This window comes from Bacillus rossius, chromosome 1, assembly GCF_032445375.1.
Source record: "Bacillus rossius redtenbacheri isolate Brsri chromosome 1, Brsri_v3, whole genome shotgun sequence".
Lineage (NCBI taxonomy): Eukaryota > Metazoa > Arthropoda > Insecta > Phasmatodea > Bacillidae > Bacillus > Bacillus rossius.
The window spans coordinates 86,036,754-86,054,131 of NC_086330.1; the positions used below are offsets into that span (position 1 = coordinate 86,036,754).

Consider the following 17,378-nt stretch of genomic DNA (forward strand, 5'->3'; position numbering starts at 1 on the left):
TTTACAACTAACTAAATGGCTTAATAAACCATGTTTAAATGTTAGATTAATTGGAATAACTATGTACTGCAGATGAAGCAAACTTTTAAGCACTTAAACAATAACTAGAATCACTTTTAATTATATTGTTTTTATTCTTATCTGTTATTTGCTGTTTCATCATTGATTTCACTCCTCTGGTTTGACTCAAATTTTGTTTTATATAATGTAGTTTTAGAGATATTATTTGTTTTATAATAAATACTAAACAAGCTTTAATACATGTCTACATAAAAATAAAAAATTGAGAACAGTAAATAATGCTCAATTTTTTAAAATTGAATGTTACCAATTTACTCTTTTTTTAATGTATGATCAGGACTTTTTGAGTGATTAACTGATTATATTCCTACCGCCATGAAAAACATTGTTCTCACGATGTATTACTAACATGACCGTAACAGAAATTAAAAAAAAAAAAAAAAAATCCTATTTAAATATCTATCCTAAACTTTGAAGTAAGTCTTTTACCTAACAAAAGGCTGACAAATTGTACCGAAAATAAATTTACTTTTTTTTTTTTACCAACGTTATGATTACAATTGTTTTCTAATGTACTAAAACTATTTTTTGTGAGAAAGACTTATTCATACCAATCTTATGTACAGTTTCATATATATATTTTTTAATATTGCACTGTATTTTCGTAAGTTACAAAAACTTTTTTAATAAACTTAACTTTAAATTTATTTTAACAGTGATGTTCTTACAGCCGGGATAATAAATTCAATATATATCATTTACAGAACAGAAACAACTAATAAAATAACATTTGAACGGAAAGCAATAATATGCACCCATTTCAGGTATACCTTAAAATTCAGTTATCCAAACCAATGTCATTTCAGTTCACGATAGACCAAGGACGGCCAAGCTAAATCCAAAATACCAAAACTCTGTAATTTTGCATAATGTTGAGTTATTTTTGGCGCCAAAAATACAATTTCATTGCACACAGAATACTACGTACAACCTCCTTCAAGCATACATATGATCGAAGCGAAAGCAACGAACATATTATGGCTAAAGCAAAGACAGCCCCATAGATCGGCATACCCGAGCAGTTCCGAAGTACGTCGCTCAATCGGGTAACTTCGGTAGTAGAAAAACGCGGGCTATAGCTACATAGTTTGTAAGTCATTTATCTTTTTTCTGTTTTAGTTTCTTAGTTTTTTAGGTGCTGACTGGCGGCGGAGTGAGTGGTCAGTGCAACCACTCACCACCAGGGGCGCTTGCGTCCCTGGTCACTAAATCCAGTCCTGGATAAAAAGCAAAGTGGACTACGAGTCCAAGTTCCCAACCCCCGCATGGTAGACTCTTTTCTACTCTGTCCAAAACTTCATCCAGACCATCCTCTGTCTCCTGTAAACTCCTACACGTAATGCATGCCAATTTGCATCCCGCATGAATGTGCCCAGGGTTTTCCCTGTGTCTATGCAGGTTTTACCTGGGCCCAACCTATCTCTAGTTATAGTCTAGATTTAAGAGTGAGGGGAGTTAGTCATGGCGCCAATCGCTGCCATGGCTGGCCAATCCCCTCCTAGCACATGATGCATGCGACCCTCTCCTTGCATGGCTAATCCCAGCATGACTAGGCGTATAGGCTTCGGCCTGAGACGCACCTAGGTCCCTCCCTAACCCGGACCCCTCCAAAATACACTTAGTTTTAGTTAGGTTAGGAAAAAAAAAATCGCTATAGCTACAAATTCAAAATGGTCCGAAGCACGCAGGTGTAGGTTTGGTTCCCGGGAGTTCCACTGCCTGTGCTGTTATGGCTGACTCCCTATGTCCGATGGGCATGGCCCGCATGGCAGGCTTCACCTCCAGTGCCAGTTGTGTTTCTGAAAGACATGGGATTTTGAATTGCAAGCTTGCAACAAATACCAAAATGCGAATAGGTCTTGACTTAATTCACCTGTAACTTTATACACCGACAGTTCCTCTATATTTAACTAGTAGTATAGTAGTAGATATTAGAGATTTGTAAATTAGTAATAAGTCCTAGATACTAAATAATAGTCATCAAAAATATATATTTCTAAAATAACAATAAAAAACAAAAAATAATAAAATTAAAATAATAAAAATAATATTTATAGTTATTATTTTAGTTTTATCTTAAGCACTGCACGTCCATCCCTGAGTTGGGTGTTTGCATATTTCGTAACGAAATGCCTAGTTTGTAAGTCATTTATCTGTTTTCTGTCTTAGTTTCTTAGTTTTTTAGGTGCTGACTGGCGGCGGAGTGAGTGGTCAGTGCAACCACTCACCACCAGGTGCGCTTGCGTCCCCGGTCACTAAATCCAGTACTGGACAATTAGCAGAGCGGACCACGAGTCCAAGTGCCCAACCCCCGCATGGTAGACTCTTTTCTACTCTGTCCAACACTTCATCCAAACCATTCTCTGTCTCCTGTAAATTCCTACACGTAATGCATGCCAATTTGCATCCCGCATGAATGTGCCCAGGGTTTTCCCTGTGTCTATGCAGGTTTTACCTGGGCCCAACCTATCTCTAGTTATAGTCTAGATTTAAGAGTGAGGGGAGTTAGTCATGGCGCCAATCGCTGCCATGGCTGGCCAATCCCCTCCTAGCACATGATGCATGCGACCCTCTCCCTGCATGGCTAATCCCAGCATGACTAGGCGTATAGGCTTCGGCCTGAGACGCACCTAGGTCCCTCCCTAACCCGGACCCCTCCAAAATACACTTAGTTTTAGTTAGGTTAGGAAAAAGAAAAAAAAATCGCTATAGCTACAGCTTTTGAACGTGAACAATGACATCGTTTTTTTGATCTAGCAAGAGATATTTTGCAAAATTGTACCAAAAGTGATGAAGATAACACTATTCCGGGATATTTAGATAGTGAAACCGGTTATAACAATTTCTTTGATGCCTTAAAAAGTGCAGCAATTTTTAATTTTTTAATTTTTTAATTTTTAATTTTCTATAGAAGACGAAGCAGGCAACATTAAAATGTTTATCTTGTTTGGTTCAAATCCTCAACTCTTATATCTGTCAATGAAGGAAATGAATTGAGCTTTCAGCTTGGTGCCCTCTAGATCATTACAAAAAAATGAAGGGCTATAAAATGCTAATGATATACCTAATGACAGAACAGATGGGTGGAGTAACGTAAGAACTCTGAGAAAACCAACTAACCACTGCAATGATTGCTATGTTCCCCACTATCAAAAGATACATTAATGACCCTGCTGAGAATCAAACCCAGATCACTTTGGTGACAGAAAAGTGAGCACTTAAACACAAGATAACTTGACGCCACTCCCGCTGCCTGTTTTAGCTTTTAATTAATTATTAGCGTTGTAAAATATCTCAGGGGTTTTAACGGGGGTTCGGCCTCGTGGCTGCAGGCAGGAGCGCGTCTCGTTTCGAAAATTACCTGGGCTGTTCAGGCCACCCAGGACGCCTTGTAAATGAATAGTAAACGAGTTACAGGACACTGCACTTTATTCAGTATTGATACACTCATTCGTCCCGATACTGGCCGCGTCCGTTGTCGGACCGCTATGACACGCGTATCTCTATACATGATGTCTGCGCGACCAAGATGGATTGCAAAGTTATATCGACAAACTGAAACAGTGGGTTATCGTTCCTGTGAAAGGTTTAGCATGTAAATGAAACTGGTATTGCCCCAACTTAGGCGGGCTGGTAAATACGTATAAAAGTTCCTTTGTTCAGGATGGTTTGCAGTCTAGCCTGCTGCGAAATATTAACGTTTCAGAAATTACGTGGACACGCCAACTGTAGACGTACACGTAAAAGGCCCTTACACATGAAAGTTAGTCACTTAAAATACACGTTACACTTTGCACTATAAAAACTGAGAAAGTTACAAGACGAAAATTAGTCAGTGTTATTCTCAACACTTATTACTGAGGATCTACGACGATAACGATTAATTGGCTAATCAGCCGAAAATTACGTACCACTACTACGCGGTCCTTAAACTGGACATGGAATTATGTATGAAAATAAAGTTCCCCGATGGGAAGAATTTAATAAATTAAGAGCCGCACGAAATATCGTGCGACTGCGTTGGGGTCGGCGCTGGGTTGATTAAAAGATTTACAAAACTTACACTATTGCTGAAATGTTGAAGAGATGCTAAAGTTGATGACCCGACATTCGCGGAGCGCCCGACCCCTTCGAGCTCCAAACGGTAACCAACGACTCGGTAACTGAGCGCGAGACCGCCCTGCGGCCTCGCGCCTAACCACGTGAAACGCGGGAAAACCGACCCGGCCAGTTTTGGACTTAAAGACAAGTTACAAAATATATGCTTATAAAACAATTAGACATAATTTCCCTTACATGAATCCTCTTTTTAATTGTTATTAATTTAGTTGTTTTAATTTGACAAATAATTATAGATACTTAGTTAGGCGCATTGCCACACCCGGCCGAGCGCTGACGTCGCTTTGGTGTTCGTCGCGGCGCACTTTCACACACTCACGCTCGGGCGTGTTCGATGCACTTAGGGGCAAGTGTTGCTGTGGCATAACGACCTTTGCGGACCAGAGGGAGCACCGGCGGTTGGCGTCAACCTAATGTTTGCCTCTAACAACCACATTTATAAGACCACAAACCAAATGCTTTTTACCTTTTCCCCCATTAATTTAATTACCTTACCTTTACAGATCGTGAGCAGCAGGTAATGACTAGTATACTGAATGAAGTCTTTGAGATTAAGGGCTTCTTATGTGTAGGAATGTTTGCAATTTTTGAAACAGCCCTTTCGGAATTTTATTATTCTACTACTGTTAAGTCTCTTCTCTACAAATTTGCTTTGTTCTCTGTTACTAATTATTATTAATGTAGGGCATCCTCCATCCTTTGCATACCTGTAGTGAACATATTAACTTATTGACGCCGACCGCCGGTGCTCCCTCTGGTTCGCACAGGCCGTTATGTCACAACAACACTTACTCTTATGTGCACCGGACACGCCCGAGCGTGATGTCCACCGAGTGTGTGAAAGTGCGCCGTGACGAACACCAAAGCAACGTCAGCGCCCGGCCGGGTGTGGCAATGCGCCTAATATTATATAATTATTCTGTCAAATTAAAACAACTAAATTAATAACAATTTAAAAGAGGATTCATGTAAGGGAAATTATGTCTAATTGTCTTATAAGCATTTATATTGTGTAACTTGTCTTTAAGTCAAAAACTGGCCGGGTCGGTTTTTCCGCGCTCCACGCGTTTAGGCGCGAGGCCGCAGGGCGGTCTCGAACTCAGTTACCGTCGGGGACTCGAAGGGGTCGGACGCTCCGCGAACGTCGGGCCATCAACTTTAGCGCTTCATCTCCATATCAGCAATAGTGTAAGTCTTTTAAAATCTTTTAATCAGCTCGGCGCCGACCCCAACCCAGTCGCACGATATTTCGTGCGACTCTTAACTTATTAAATTCTTCCCATCAGGGAACTTTATTTCCATACGTAATTCCATGTCCAGTTTAAAGACCGCGTAGTAGTGGTACACAATTTTCGGCTCATTAGCCAATTAATCGTCATCGTCGTAGATCCTCCGTAATAAGTGTTGAGAATAATACTGACTAACTTTCGCCTTTTAATTCTCATCATTCTAAACGTGTAATTTGTAACGTGTGCTTTAACTAAAGAACTTTCATTTCCAAGATACTTTTACGTGTACGTCTCCAGCTGGCGTGTCCACGTAATTTCAGAGACGTTAATATTTCGTAGCAGGCTGGACTGCAAACAATCCTGAACATAGGAACTTTTCTACGTATTTACCAGCCAGCCTAAGTTGTGGCAACACCAGTTTCGTGTTTATCCGCCAAACCTTTCATAGGGACGAGAATCCACTGTTTCAGCTTGTCGATATCACTTTGCAATCTATCTTGGTCGCGCGCGCCGTTACGTACAGAGATACGCGTGTCACAGCGGTCCGACAACGGACGCGGCCAGTATCGGGACGAATTAGTGTATCAATACTGAATAAAGTGCAGTGTCCTGTAACTCGTTTACTATTCATTTACAAGGCGTCCTGGGTGGCCTGAACAGCCCAGGTAATTTCCGAACCAAGACGCGCTCCTGCCTGCAGCCACGAGGCCGAACCCCCGTTAAAACCCCTGAGATCTTTTACAACGTTAATATTTAATTAAAAAACTTGAACAGGCAGCGGGAGTGGCGTCAATATTATATTATATTATATTTTTATTCTCCTCGCTGGTTCTGTATGCTCAACTAAAGCTGATTCAGTTGTGTCTTATGTTCTGAGAAAAAGAAACATTTATGGAAAGCTTACTGTAACACCAAAAATGAAGTATGATGTTACTGATATCATTTGGTTTGATATAATTATTAGTGTTAAATGTGCATTTGCAGTGCTAATATCTGATCCCGTTCACATACAATCATAAGTGTGATGACTAAAATGTAGTATGACAATTTAAGAATTAAATGTTATGTTTAATCTCTTTCCCTAACTATTTGATGAAAATTTTAAGTGCAAATGTGCAGTTTGTAGTTCTTATGTTAGATCGAATTCATTTTATACAGGCTAATGTGCATTGTTTTATGAAGAATAGTGTTGTAACTCCCTCCCTCTCTTTTCTATGGTTGTAACAAACTGTCAGATTAAATTGTTTTATTACAAAATAGAGCAATGCTCTTTGGAACATTGCAGAAAATAAAATTTTAAGAATTGCAAAGTCTAGCACAAATATTAATGTAAATCAGCTCCAAGACATAGTTGTAAATGTGAAATTAGGCCTATGTGATTACAATTTTCTAGCATTAAAGGTCTAGTAAGCCTACCTACATTTGTATGATAAATAAGCCAAGTTCATGAACATTTAAAGAAATTGCTGCAAATATTTGAGTTCAATGAACTGATTCAAATAATAAATTATAGGTTGAAAGATAATCTAGTAACGATGACAACACGGGAGGGGGGGGGGGGTTCGGCGAGAAGTCAGATGAGGGGGTTGAGGTTGGTGGAGCATTTGTGGAGGAATTTTTGTGTGATGTGGGAGATGGTTTGGTGAAGGTGGGGAAGGCCTGTTTGATCGAGGAGTTGTTGGCGGAGGGTGGTGCGTGGAAGGCCAAGGATGAGGCGTGTGCCGAGGAAGAATGAGCGGGTGATCGGGCGAAGGTTGAAGAGGGAGGAGTGTGCCCAGGTCGGGCAGGCGTAGGTCAGATGAGAAATGATGTGGGAGGGGTAGACCGTGATGCGGTTGGGGAGTGATGTGCCTGACGTGGGACGGAGGACATGTGCCAGTTGCCCCATGACAGCGCGGGTTTTTGTTCTGATGGAGTTGAGATGGGGTAGGAAGGTGAAGTTAGAATCAAGGGTTAACCCGTGGTAGCGGGTGGTGGGGGTCCAGGGGATAACGTGATTGCGGAGTTTGGGTGGGTGGTCTCGGGTGGCGTGGTATCGGGAGAAGAGGATGGAGGAGGTTTTGGTGGGGTTTAGGGCGATGCCGTGCGCGAGGAATTGGGTCTGGAGGAAGTTTAGGCCGCGGCTCAGACGGTCGCCAAGCATCTGCTCCGAGACGGAGGAGGCCAGTATGCAGGTGTCATCTGCATACTGGACTAGGTAGGTGCCTGGGGGGGGGATGTGAGGTCGGCAATGTGAAGGGTGAAAAGGAGGGGGCTGAGGATGGCTCCTTGGGGGACACCGGCGTGGATTGGTCGTGGTTGGGAGAGTTGGCCCTCTACTCGGACTTGGAAGGAGCGGTCTTCCAGGAAGGAGCACAGGAGTCGTGTCAGGTGGGGGGGGAATGTTTGTGGCAGCGAGTCGGTGGATCAGTTAAGCATGTGGGACCGAGTCAAAGGCTTTGGCGAGGTAAAGGACAGCCATGCCCGTATGTTGCCGCCTGGAGAATCCTTGGACCACCAGGAGCTCCACCCGGGCGATGGCGTGGGAGGTGTATTGGTGTGGGCGGAAGCCAAACTGATGGTTTGGGAGAAGGTGGTGGTCGTTGATGATGGAGAGGAGGCGTTAGAGGATGGCATTCTCTGCCACTTTGGAGAGGATGGGTAGGAGAGAGATGGGTCGGTAGGAGGAGGGAAGGGTGGGTGGTTTGGCTGGTTTGGGGATGGGGCAGATGATGGCGTTCTTCCATGAGGATGGGAAGTGGCAATGGAGAAACATGGCGTTGGTGATTTTGGTGAGGATTAGGGCTTTGCAGGGTAGGTTGCGAAGGAGGAGGGTTGGGATGTAGTCGGAGCCCGGGGCTGCGTTAAGTCGGAAGTGGGAGATGATGGACTGCAGCTCCTTCGGCGTGACCTGGGGGAATGGTGGAGTCTCTGGTAGGATGGGGAGTGAGGTGTGGCGGGATAGGTGGTGAGCCTCGTCTTCTGATGAGTCAGATGACAGGGAGGTGTTGATGGTGGGAGTGAAGGTGGTTTGGAGGTAGGCGGCCACTGCCTCGGATCTCTCCTGGGCAGTTTCCGCCACTCCTGTGGGAGTGGTAATGGGTGTAATGGTGGTGGGGGTGGCTTTCAGTCTTCGGAGGTAGGTCCAGAGGGAGCCTGTGGAGGAGGAGAGGGCTGCTAGGCGCTTTGTCTCCTGTTGAGCCCTCCAACCAGCTGCCAACCGACGGCACCAGCCCCGCAGCAGGATGTAGATTCTCCTGCTGATCGGGGATCTGGTGGCCTGCCAGCGCGTGCGGTAGCGGTTCCTCAGGGACATGGCCTCTCGTATGTGTGGGGGAAAGGGGATGATGCGGGATCGGGGGGGAGCCATGGGGATGTGGGAGTGGGCAGCTGCCGATATGGCCTGGGTAAGAGTGGTGGTGTGGGCGTCAATATCGGCAGGGGAGGTGAAGGGGACAGTTAGGTCAAGGGAGTGAGAGAGGGTGGTGCGAAAGGCTCGCCAGTCAGCCTTTGGAAAGTCGAAATGGGGGAGGTGGGGGTCGGTGTGGGGATGGTAGTGTAGAGAGCCGATGACTGGGATGTGGTCTGAGGTGCCGGAAGTGATGGTGCGGAGGTCGGTGATGATGGGGAGGTGAGACGAGAGGGCGAAGTCAATGATTCTTGGGTGCCGGTTTCGTTGGGCTGGGTAGACGGTGGGGGTGGGCGGGGCGTGGAGGAAGAGGTGGGAGGTCCGGAGGAGTTGACGGAGGGAGCTGCCCCGCCGGTTGGCAGTAACGTAGCCCCAGAAGGGATGGGTGGCATTAAAGTCCCCGGCCAGCACGACGTGGGCGTCGAGCCGTCCGAGGGCAATCACGTCGTTGGTGGGGAAAGTGTGTTGTGGAGGGAGGTAGAGGGAGACGAGGGTGAGGGCATAAGGACCACCGTGCAGCCTCACGGCGACCGCCTCGGTCGCGGGGGAGGTGTGGATGTGGCGGCGGTGGTGGGTGATGCGGGAGTGGAGCAGGAGTGCCACTCCACTGCCCCTCCCATCATGGTCGGCGCGGTAGGCGGTGTACCCTGGTATGTGGAGTTGGTCTGTGGGGGTGAGCCAGGTTTCGGAGAGGAACACGGCATCTGGGGAGTGGGTTTGGATCAGGAAGAGGAGGTCAGGGAGCTTGGGAAGGAGGGAGAAGGAGTTCCAGATGAGGAGTTTAAAGGGAAAGTGTTGAGTCATCGAAGAGGGACAGGACAGCTTGTATGATGACTTCTATTTTTTCGGCTGGGGTGCAGGCACGGGAGAGGGCTGTCATGGTGCGGCGGATGACGGGTAGGTAGGTGCGGAAAAGGTTGAGGATGTCTCGGACGGTGTCGCCAAAAGAGGTGGTGTCAGGGTCAGTGGTGGGTGGTGAGCGGGGTGTGGGGTTTGGTGGGGCATCTGGTGTGGTGTTGGGTGGGGCACTGGGTTGGGTGGTGTGGAGTGGCCTTGCCCACGCGTTGCCCTTCATGGCAGGGAAAGTGCATTGGGAGGTGGTGTCAGGTGGCGGGGCAGTGGTGGCGGTAGGGGTGGTGTCGGATGTGTGTGGGGGGTGGCGGCATTGGAAGGCGATAAGGTTGGGACAGTCTGGTGAGGTGGCGATGTGGGGGTCGTCGCAGAGGCAGCACTTACTTGCCTTGGGGGGGCGGTGCAGTCGCGCGACCGATGCTCCCCCGCGCACTTAAAGCAGCGGAGGGCACGGTCGCATTTGACGGAGTTGTGGCCGGGCAGTTGGCAGCGGTAACACTGCGGGACTCTGCCGAACCCGCGGTACCGCTCAACCTTTACGACCCAGCTGCCAAGGTTTTTGATGTTCAGTAGCTGGTTGGCCACTCCCTGGTGGTTGGTGGCAACCAGGAAGGGCTTGGTGTCGGCGTCTCGGGGCATTCTGGGGGGGAGCATGGACGACACGGGGTACCCATCGTCCTGCAGCTGCTGGAGTAGCTCTTCGGGGGTGGTGGAGAGGGGTAGTCGTTTTATGACTACCCTGTCCTGTCTTTCGTCGGGGCGGAGGGAGGTGAATGGTTGATAACCAGCTGCAGACAGTTTTTTGTAGAGGAAGTCGTGGTCGCGTGCGTTCGTCGTGTAGAAGGACGTCCTGTCACGAATGGTGGAGATTGAAAGGTTGCCGGTCAGTTCTTTCTGGAGTCGGGCTGCAGTCAGGAAGGGTTGGCTGGTGGTGGAGATGATGCAGGAGATGGGGGGCATTCTGGTGGAGGTCTGGGTGGGGGTGGCTCGGTGCAGTGGGGGCTCGGGAGGTGGATGGTTGTTGGTCGTCAAGGGGAAGGGGGTCCATTTTGTCTTAGTTTTCGGTGCTGTCTTTGTCGGTGGTGGTGTGGTGTCGTCACCCATGTCGTCCAGGCTGAGGGTGGAGGCAAATCTGTTGCTGGTGGGGAGTGATGTGTCTGATGCGATGGAATTGGTGCGGCGGCATTTGCTGGTCTTCTTGGGGATCTTGAAACCTGTTGTGTCCGTGTCGATCTGGTGCGAGGAGGCAGGGGGTGGTGGTGAATGGGGAAGGTCCATCAGGGCAGGAATTTGTTGTTGTTGCTGTTGTTGCTGTAGTTGTTGTAATTCCTGTTTTTGTTGTTGTCGGAGTTCTTATTGTTGCAGGTGTATTTGCTGTTGTAGTTGTTGTTGCGAGAGTTGTCGTCTTTGTAGCTCTTGTTGTTTCTGTTGGTGTCTAAGTTCATTGAGGTCGGGTGTTTGTTGTTGCATTAGTCGGTGTTGTTGTTCCTGTTGTTGTTGTTGTTCCTGTTGCTGTTGGCTGGTGTTCGAAGTGGTGCCTACAGTACACATTAAGGGTGTACTACTGATAGTGGTGGTCGTGAGTGTGGTTGTGGTGAGTGATAGAGGTATGCTGGATATCGGGATTAGCCCGTTCAGTCGGCGGAGCTCAGACACCTTTACACAGGCAGTTTGTGGTTTCAGGGAAGCATCGGTGGGCGTCACTGGGCGCGAGAAAGTGTCAGTATGGTCGGCGATGAAGTGTAGAACAGTGGCATGAACGTTTTTTGTTTCAGAGCTGTTGTTCACTTTTTGGTGGGTGTATGTCTTTTTGAGGGGTGAGGCGACCAGGTTTGGCAGTGACGGGAAGTCCTCATCAAGTGCACTGCTGCTTTCCATCTTTAAATATTGTTATCAATAAGAAATACAGTTAAAATTAAAAATTAAAAATAAAAGTGGGCGCTTTGCGGGAAAGTCTATGCCACACAAAATACACATTACACTTTACACTGAGGAAAATAAAATATTTGATTATAATGGGCAAAAGAACAGTAGGAAAATAAAAAGAACACAAGTATTTCAGTTATTGGTTTTTTGGGTTTTACGCACAGTTTCGTTTACCATTAAATCGCCCTCAGTTCGCGGGGCGGCCGAGAGAGGCGCGCGGATCGATGGCGCGCGCGCAGCCCTGGTGGCCGAAACTGATACCTTTTTACGCTTGTGCCTTGTGATGACCGCACGGAGGATGTGAAACCTGTAACGAGAATATTGAGCTCATTTTTTTTAGTTAAATCAGCGGTGGCCAGGGTGCCGGCCGACAGAAGCAGCGGCGATCAAGGTCAGGCGGCTCGTGGCAGGCGGGCAGCAAGCGCGAGCGGTGCTCGGCACGGCCTAGTCCAGCATCGGCGACATGCGGGCGCTTTGCGGCCCGCAGTGACAGACGGATGACAGGTGTAGATGTCCAGGCGATGGCGTCGACCTGCATTGTGTCAGGCGAATGCAGGGAGCTCAGGCGACCCCGTAGCTGCGGTGACTTGAAGGTGCGGCATCTCAATGTTGCCAACTTGCGGCTTGCGCGTGACGTCCCGGGCGGCGAGGCACTTGATCGGCATACCGATACTGCAGCGCTCGGCGTCGGGATCGGGCGTCGTGGCGCCTTGGACGGTCCTGGCATCGCGTCATGTGGGCACGAAGGCGGCGTCAGCGTCGGCGTCGCGCGCGTCCGTCTCGTTCGGGCATGTTCAACTGGCTGTGCCTCGAAGCCAGGCGGGCACAGAGGAGCAAATCTGGGTGGGCATAGAGAAGCGAATCCAGGTGGCAGGTCAGCGCTCAGGCGTCTCGACGTCAAGGCTCCGGACATTGTGTCGCAAAGCGTCCCATTTGCGACTGCGCACTCGGGTGGCGGTGACGAAGGCATGATGACGTCGAAGCCAGGTGGTGGCGACAAGGTGACACGAAGCATCGGCGTCGAGTCTGGTGGCGTCCGTGGCGAGTCGTGTGACAAGAACGATGCGGGTTGCGCCGGAATGGACCTGGTTGGCGTCGGGACGGCGGTTCGGTGCGGTGGCGAGGTCATTCCGGCGTCGGGAGGTGTCTCCGACACGAGGCGGGTTCTGGACGGTGTGGCAGACGGCGGCGGGACGGTCGGCGTCGTGCGTCAGTCAATTAGCTTCGGCGAGTCAAGTGTCATCACAGTCTGGATGAGTGGCGTCGGGTCGGCGAAACGTGGTCTTGCGGATGATGACGTAATCGGACCAGTGTCGGGAGATGTCAGGTTGACGCGAGGTGCCGAGGCTGGCGGTTCCAGGACAGGAGGCGGTGGGAGCATATTTGGCATCGGGACGGCGAGCGTTGGTGTCGGAAGAATTGGCGTCGGGTCAAGAAACGCAGTGCTGCTGATAGTGGCGGGGTCGGAATTGCGTCGGGAGGCATCAAGTCGATGAATTTCGGCGTTGGCGCGATGGGCGTCGGCGTCAGGACGACGGGCGTCTTCGTCAGGGCGGTAGGCGTCGAAACACGAGACGGTGCGGGTGACGTCTGGACGTACCTTTGTGAGGCTGGTGTTGGCGTCGTTGGCACGTGATGCGTTGGCGATTCAATCTGCGACGTTTTCGGCTTGAGCGGCGTCGGTGTGAGCGTCGTCGGCGTGAGTGTCGTCGGCGGACCGGAAAGCGTCGAGGCATTACTCAAAGAAGAAATTTTCGGCGTCTCTGCCGGGTACTGCACCTGGGTGGCTAGGTAGGCGGAACATCGCGCGCACGTGAAGGTGAAAAACTTGCGCAGTATGGTTCTCTCCCATTCTCTGATACAGCCACGATGCCACAGGCTGGCACATTCCTGGCAGTGGTAGCCCTCGCTAATTCCTCTGGGACACGAACTAGCGCCACACTTCGTCACGCCGTGTATGCGGTTCTCGGTGCAGTTACCACACTCATACCCGGCCGCGGTCTTCCGTACAAGTCCCAACTCGTGCAGGGGTAGTAACACCCGATACAGTCGTCCAGATACATATCTACGCACGTGGTACTCTCCACACGAACAGTCCTCATGAACAGTCCTCACTTCCACATCAGCACTGTGTAACTTACTGCGCTCGGAGTGCGTTGTTTGTGCGCGAATTTCTGGAAGTGTGCACGCTCGGCTGGTCACGTGGCTGGCGCGCCAGAGTCCCGCTATGCGCTCCGCGCTCGCGCGCAACAACCGCCTATCTCACGCGCTCATACAGGTCTTGGTACTAGACGTCTTCTATCACACCCCACGCTCTTAGGAGCCACTTGTCGCTAGTCGGGGGTTCGTTCGGTCAGCTTTAAGGCGGTATGCTAGTGGGCGCCACCACGTGGTGAGGCACATGGACCCGGTGAGACTTCTAACTCAGGGCGTGACGTCGCCCATGTGAGACATGATATTCCCCCTTGAAAGCATCTAGCACTACTTCCTGCCCGCTCTCAGCGTCGGGCACGCTTTTACCTATGCAGTGGGCTCTCAGGCGTCCCACACGCCGTCACACTCCACGTGGTCATACAGATTGAATATAAGAAAATAATACGTTAAATTTGCACACCTGTTTTATTCCGCTAATTCAGCTCACACACGTACACGATTGAAACTGTATAAAACGCCCGCTGCACGAATCGGTTTAGGGGTAATGAGCCACCACGTGGTCGCATCTTAAATTACGTATTACATAGAAACAAAAACCGTTACTGGTCGTACAATACTTAGTTAAGCAGTCCCCCGACCGAGAGGAGCTCCAAAGACGAAAAGAAAGTGATTTATAAAAAATTATAGTTAACAGAATTACTTGGCAGAGAAAACAAGCGGTGAGGTCCCCGGAGTGCTGATGCGTCTACTCTCGGTCGTTGATGGTGGAATACTGGTCTGAGATCATGGCTCGGCTCGACTAACCTGGCGTCCTCCTGCCGAAACAATTGCCGTTAAAAATATTTACGAAATCGTGCCACGGGAAACTAAAGTAACATGACAAGAATGATTTAAAAATTACGTGAAATTTTATGAATACTAAAAAATAATAATACATATTATAATTATCAAGATGTAAATTTAATTATTGTCCGGCTTTGGGTTTCCTCGCGAATGTCCGGAAACCCTACGATATTTTAATACATTATTTTAAAATAAATTACATAAAACCCTCCATGCCGATCTGCCGTCTCGTTGCACTTTGGGAACATAAAAAACAATCACACAATTACATTTAATTACGTTTTAGGGACGCGGCGCACTGCCTCGACAGCACCCTCTTGCCGGGCAAACACACACGCACGCACACGTACACACGGGTAGGCGGGAGGTTTGGATGGAGGGTGGATGGTGTTTGGGCGCTGGCATATCGGACTTAGAAGGGGCCGTAGGCCCGGACGATGTCACTTTGAAAACAGGACCACATTTAAGAACATTGAAGGGTCTCTTTGGAATCAGGACAATAATAATGTGTGGTGAAAGGGTCAGCAGGAAACAGGACCATTTTATAGACATATGAAGGGGTTCATTGGAATCAGGACAATATAAAAGAGAGAGGAAGGAGTTAGTGGGAAACTGGACCATTTAACATGTAATGTAGTGGTCAGCGGGAAATAGGACCAATTTAAAGAGAGGTTAGGGGGTTCATTGGAAAGCATGTTGGTGTGCCAAATTAATCTTAATATAGTAAATCTCTTGGGAATACATTTGGTACACTTTAATGGTCAAGTAACATTCGCCGCTTTAAAAGTTACACTATATGAGTTTATGTGCCCAGGAATAGATCCAAAATCTGGATGTAATCAACGAAAATGTAAGATCCTTGCTGACATGTGATATATGTGTATATATATGTGTACAAATATATATATTTATTTTTAAATATAAAACTGTGATTCAAATCGTAGTAGTACCTATGTTTTTCAGTACACATTTTCATTGCAGTCAAACGAAGAGAGTTTTATATTTCAAACAAAATATTATTTATATGTGTTACATGACCATCACCAATTCGGAAACTTTGATGTGGAGTAGTAGAGATACACTAGTAGTAGAGGTACAAAGGACAGTGTAGTTACTGTAAGTAGGTAAGTATGGTTCTCAGGGAGGCACTGGTTGCAGGAAGAGACTCAGCTGCAGGGAAAGCACTGCTAAAGGTAGACATTAACTGCAGTTAAGCACCACTCACGTTCAATAATTTCTGCAGTGACTTCAAAAGACAAGATACAAGACATATTCTAAAGTATCTACTAATGGGCATTGAAACAATGACAGATAATACAAATACACATTCTTATTTTTCCATACATAGCTTTGAATATGCTAAAACAAAATCTCACTTTTGGCGATTTGTATTAAAAATGTAAAGCCATGATGAACATAACCCCTCCGATGTTAAGCTAAGTCTCACTGCTCGCCAGGTGCCGCGCCGCGACGTGGTGATGGAGACGCCCGTCTCGGTGAAGACGATGGGGACGCAACTGGCCCCGCGGCGGTAACGCTCCATGGACGAGGGCCTCTCGGAGCTGCGCGACGATTGGGACGACGAGGACGTGGAGCTGGTGGGCGACTACAAGCAGCGCGCCATGAACTACCTGAGGCTGCACTACCCGGAGCCCCCCGCGGCGCCGGCGGTGCCCCCGTACCGCCGTGTCATCTGCACGGACCTCTCCTGCGACAAGGCGGTGCAGGTGAACACCATTAGCAAGCGGTGGCTCAGGAAGCTGCAGAAGCAGATAAAGGATGCCATGGACGACCCTACTTGGCCGAGGATCAACCCGCGGTATGGCCGCTGGTAGAGTGCTCCTGCTGACACCTCATTGCTGCTGCATGGGCTGCTACATCACAAGTGTTTTTTTTTTAATAATTTAAAAGTGCGACTTAAAATATGAAGTCACACATGGAACTTTGAGAACTTGATTCATGAGAACTAAGATTTCAAGAAAAAAAGGCACAGCTAGGTAAATAAAATTTAGAATCATCATATTGTCACGGGTTTTACTAAGGACATAGGAAAACCCTAACAAGGAAGAAAAAGGGACGTTTGCGGGTGGTTATGAAATTAGTTGCTAAGTTAAATTCGATCCAATAACAATTTATTGACAAACGCAATAACACCAAAAGGAATTGCATAGATTCTCAAACTGACATAATACTTAAACAAGTCGGGTTCTCGTGGAGACGAACTGCTGTGGTTAGTTCACACTAGAACACAAAACGTACGAATTAACGCTACATGCTCGATTCCTGAACAATTCAAACAAAACAATACCCTTAATTGTGGCGAGCCGTGCGCTCGTCACAGCTAACGATCAAAACGCTGTCAATTTCAACTACTAAGGCTATACCATTTACAAAGTTACAAGGAACATACCTAATCTTAATATTATTCAATGTTACACGTAACATAAATACAGATAGTTAATACCAGAGGTTACAATTATATACACGCAACTAGTCGTGTAACGCTGTCAATGTTTATAGGTTGGTTTTCGTTACTCTTCCCCCGGTACCATGTGAAGCTCTCTCCGCATTCCCGTAGTAACGTGAAAGTTCGTTATCTTGTTCACTGTCTCTTGTGGCTACGATTCTTCGTTACCGGCGGTAGAGTTAGAGTCCAAAATGTGTAGCCATCTGGTCGCGATAGTGTCCTGATAGTGTCGTGACTGTGACAATACTTCCGCTCGCTCGGCCCTCACGGAGTTATCTAATGCCCGCTCTCTTTGCCCTTGTGGCTGAACCGTCGTTTT

At 47.9% G+C, this 17,378-nt stretch overlaps 1 protein-coding gene across 15 annotated transcripts in view; it reads right to left on the reverse strand.

The window, feature by feature from the left end:
* LOC134538962 (DNA repair and recombination protein RAD54B-like) overlaps positions 1 to 4,225 on the reverse strand; it is a 78,135-nt gene extending 73,910 nt beyond the window's left edge. For 3 of the 15 annotated variants that reach the window (XM_063380677.1, XM_063380599.1, XM_063380614.1), the window contains exon 1: positions 852 to 1,022. The gene's annotated coding sequence lies outside the window, so the exon portion shown is untranslated. Of the gene's footprint in view, positions 1 to 328; positions 577 to 632; positions 779 to 851; positions 1,052 to 4,144 lie in introns of those variants that run through there. The other 12 variants (XM_063380646.1, XM_063380690.1, XM_063380604.1 and 9 more) reach the window with 12 other exon arrangements.
* Between the last annotated feature and the right edge of the window lie 13,153 nt (positions 4,226 to 17,378).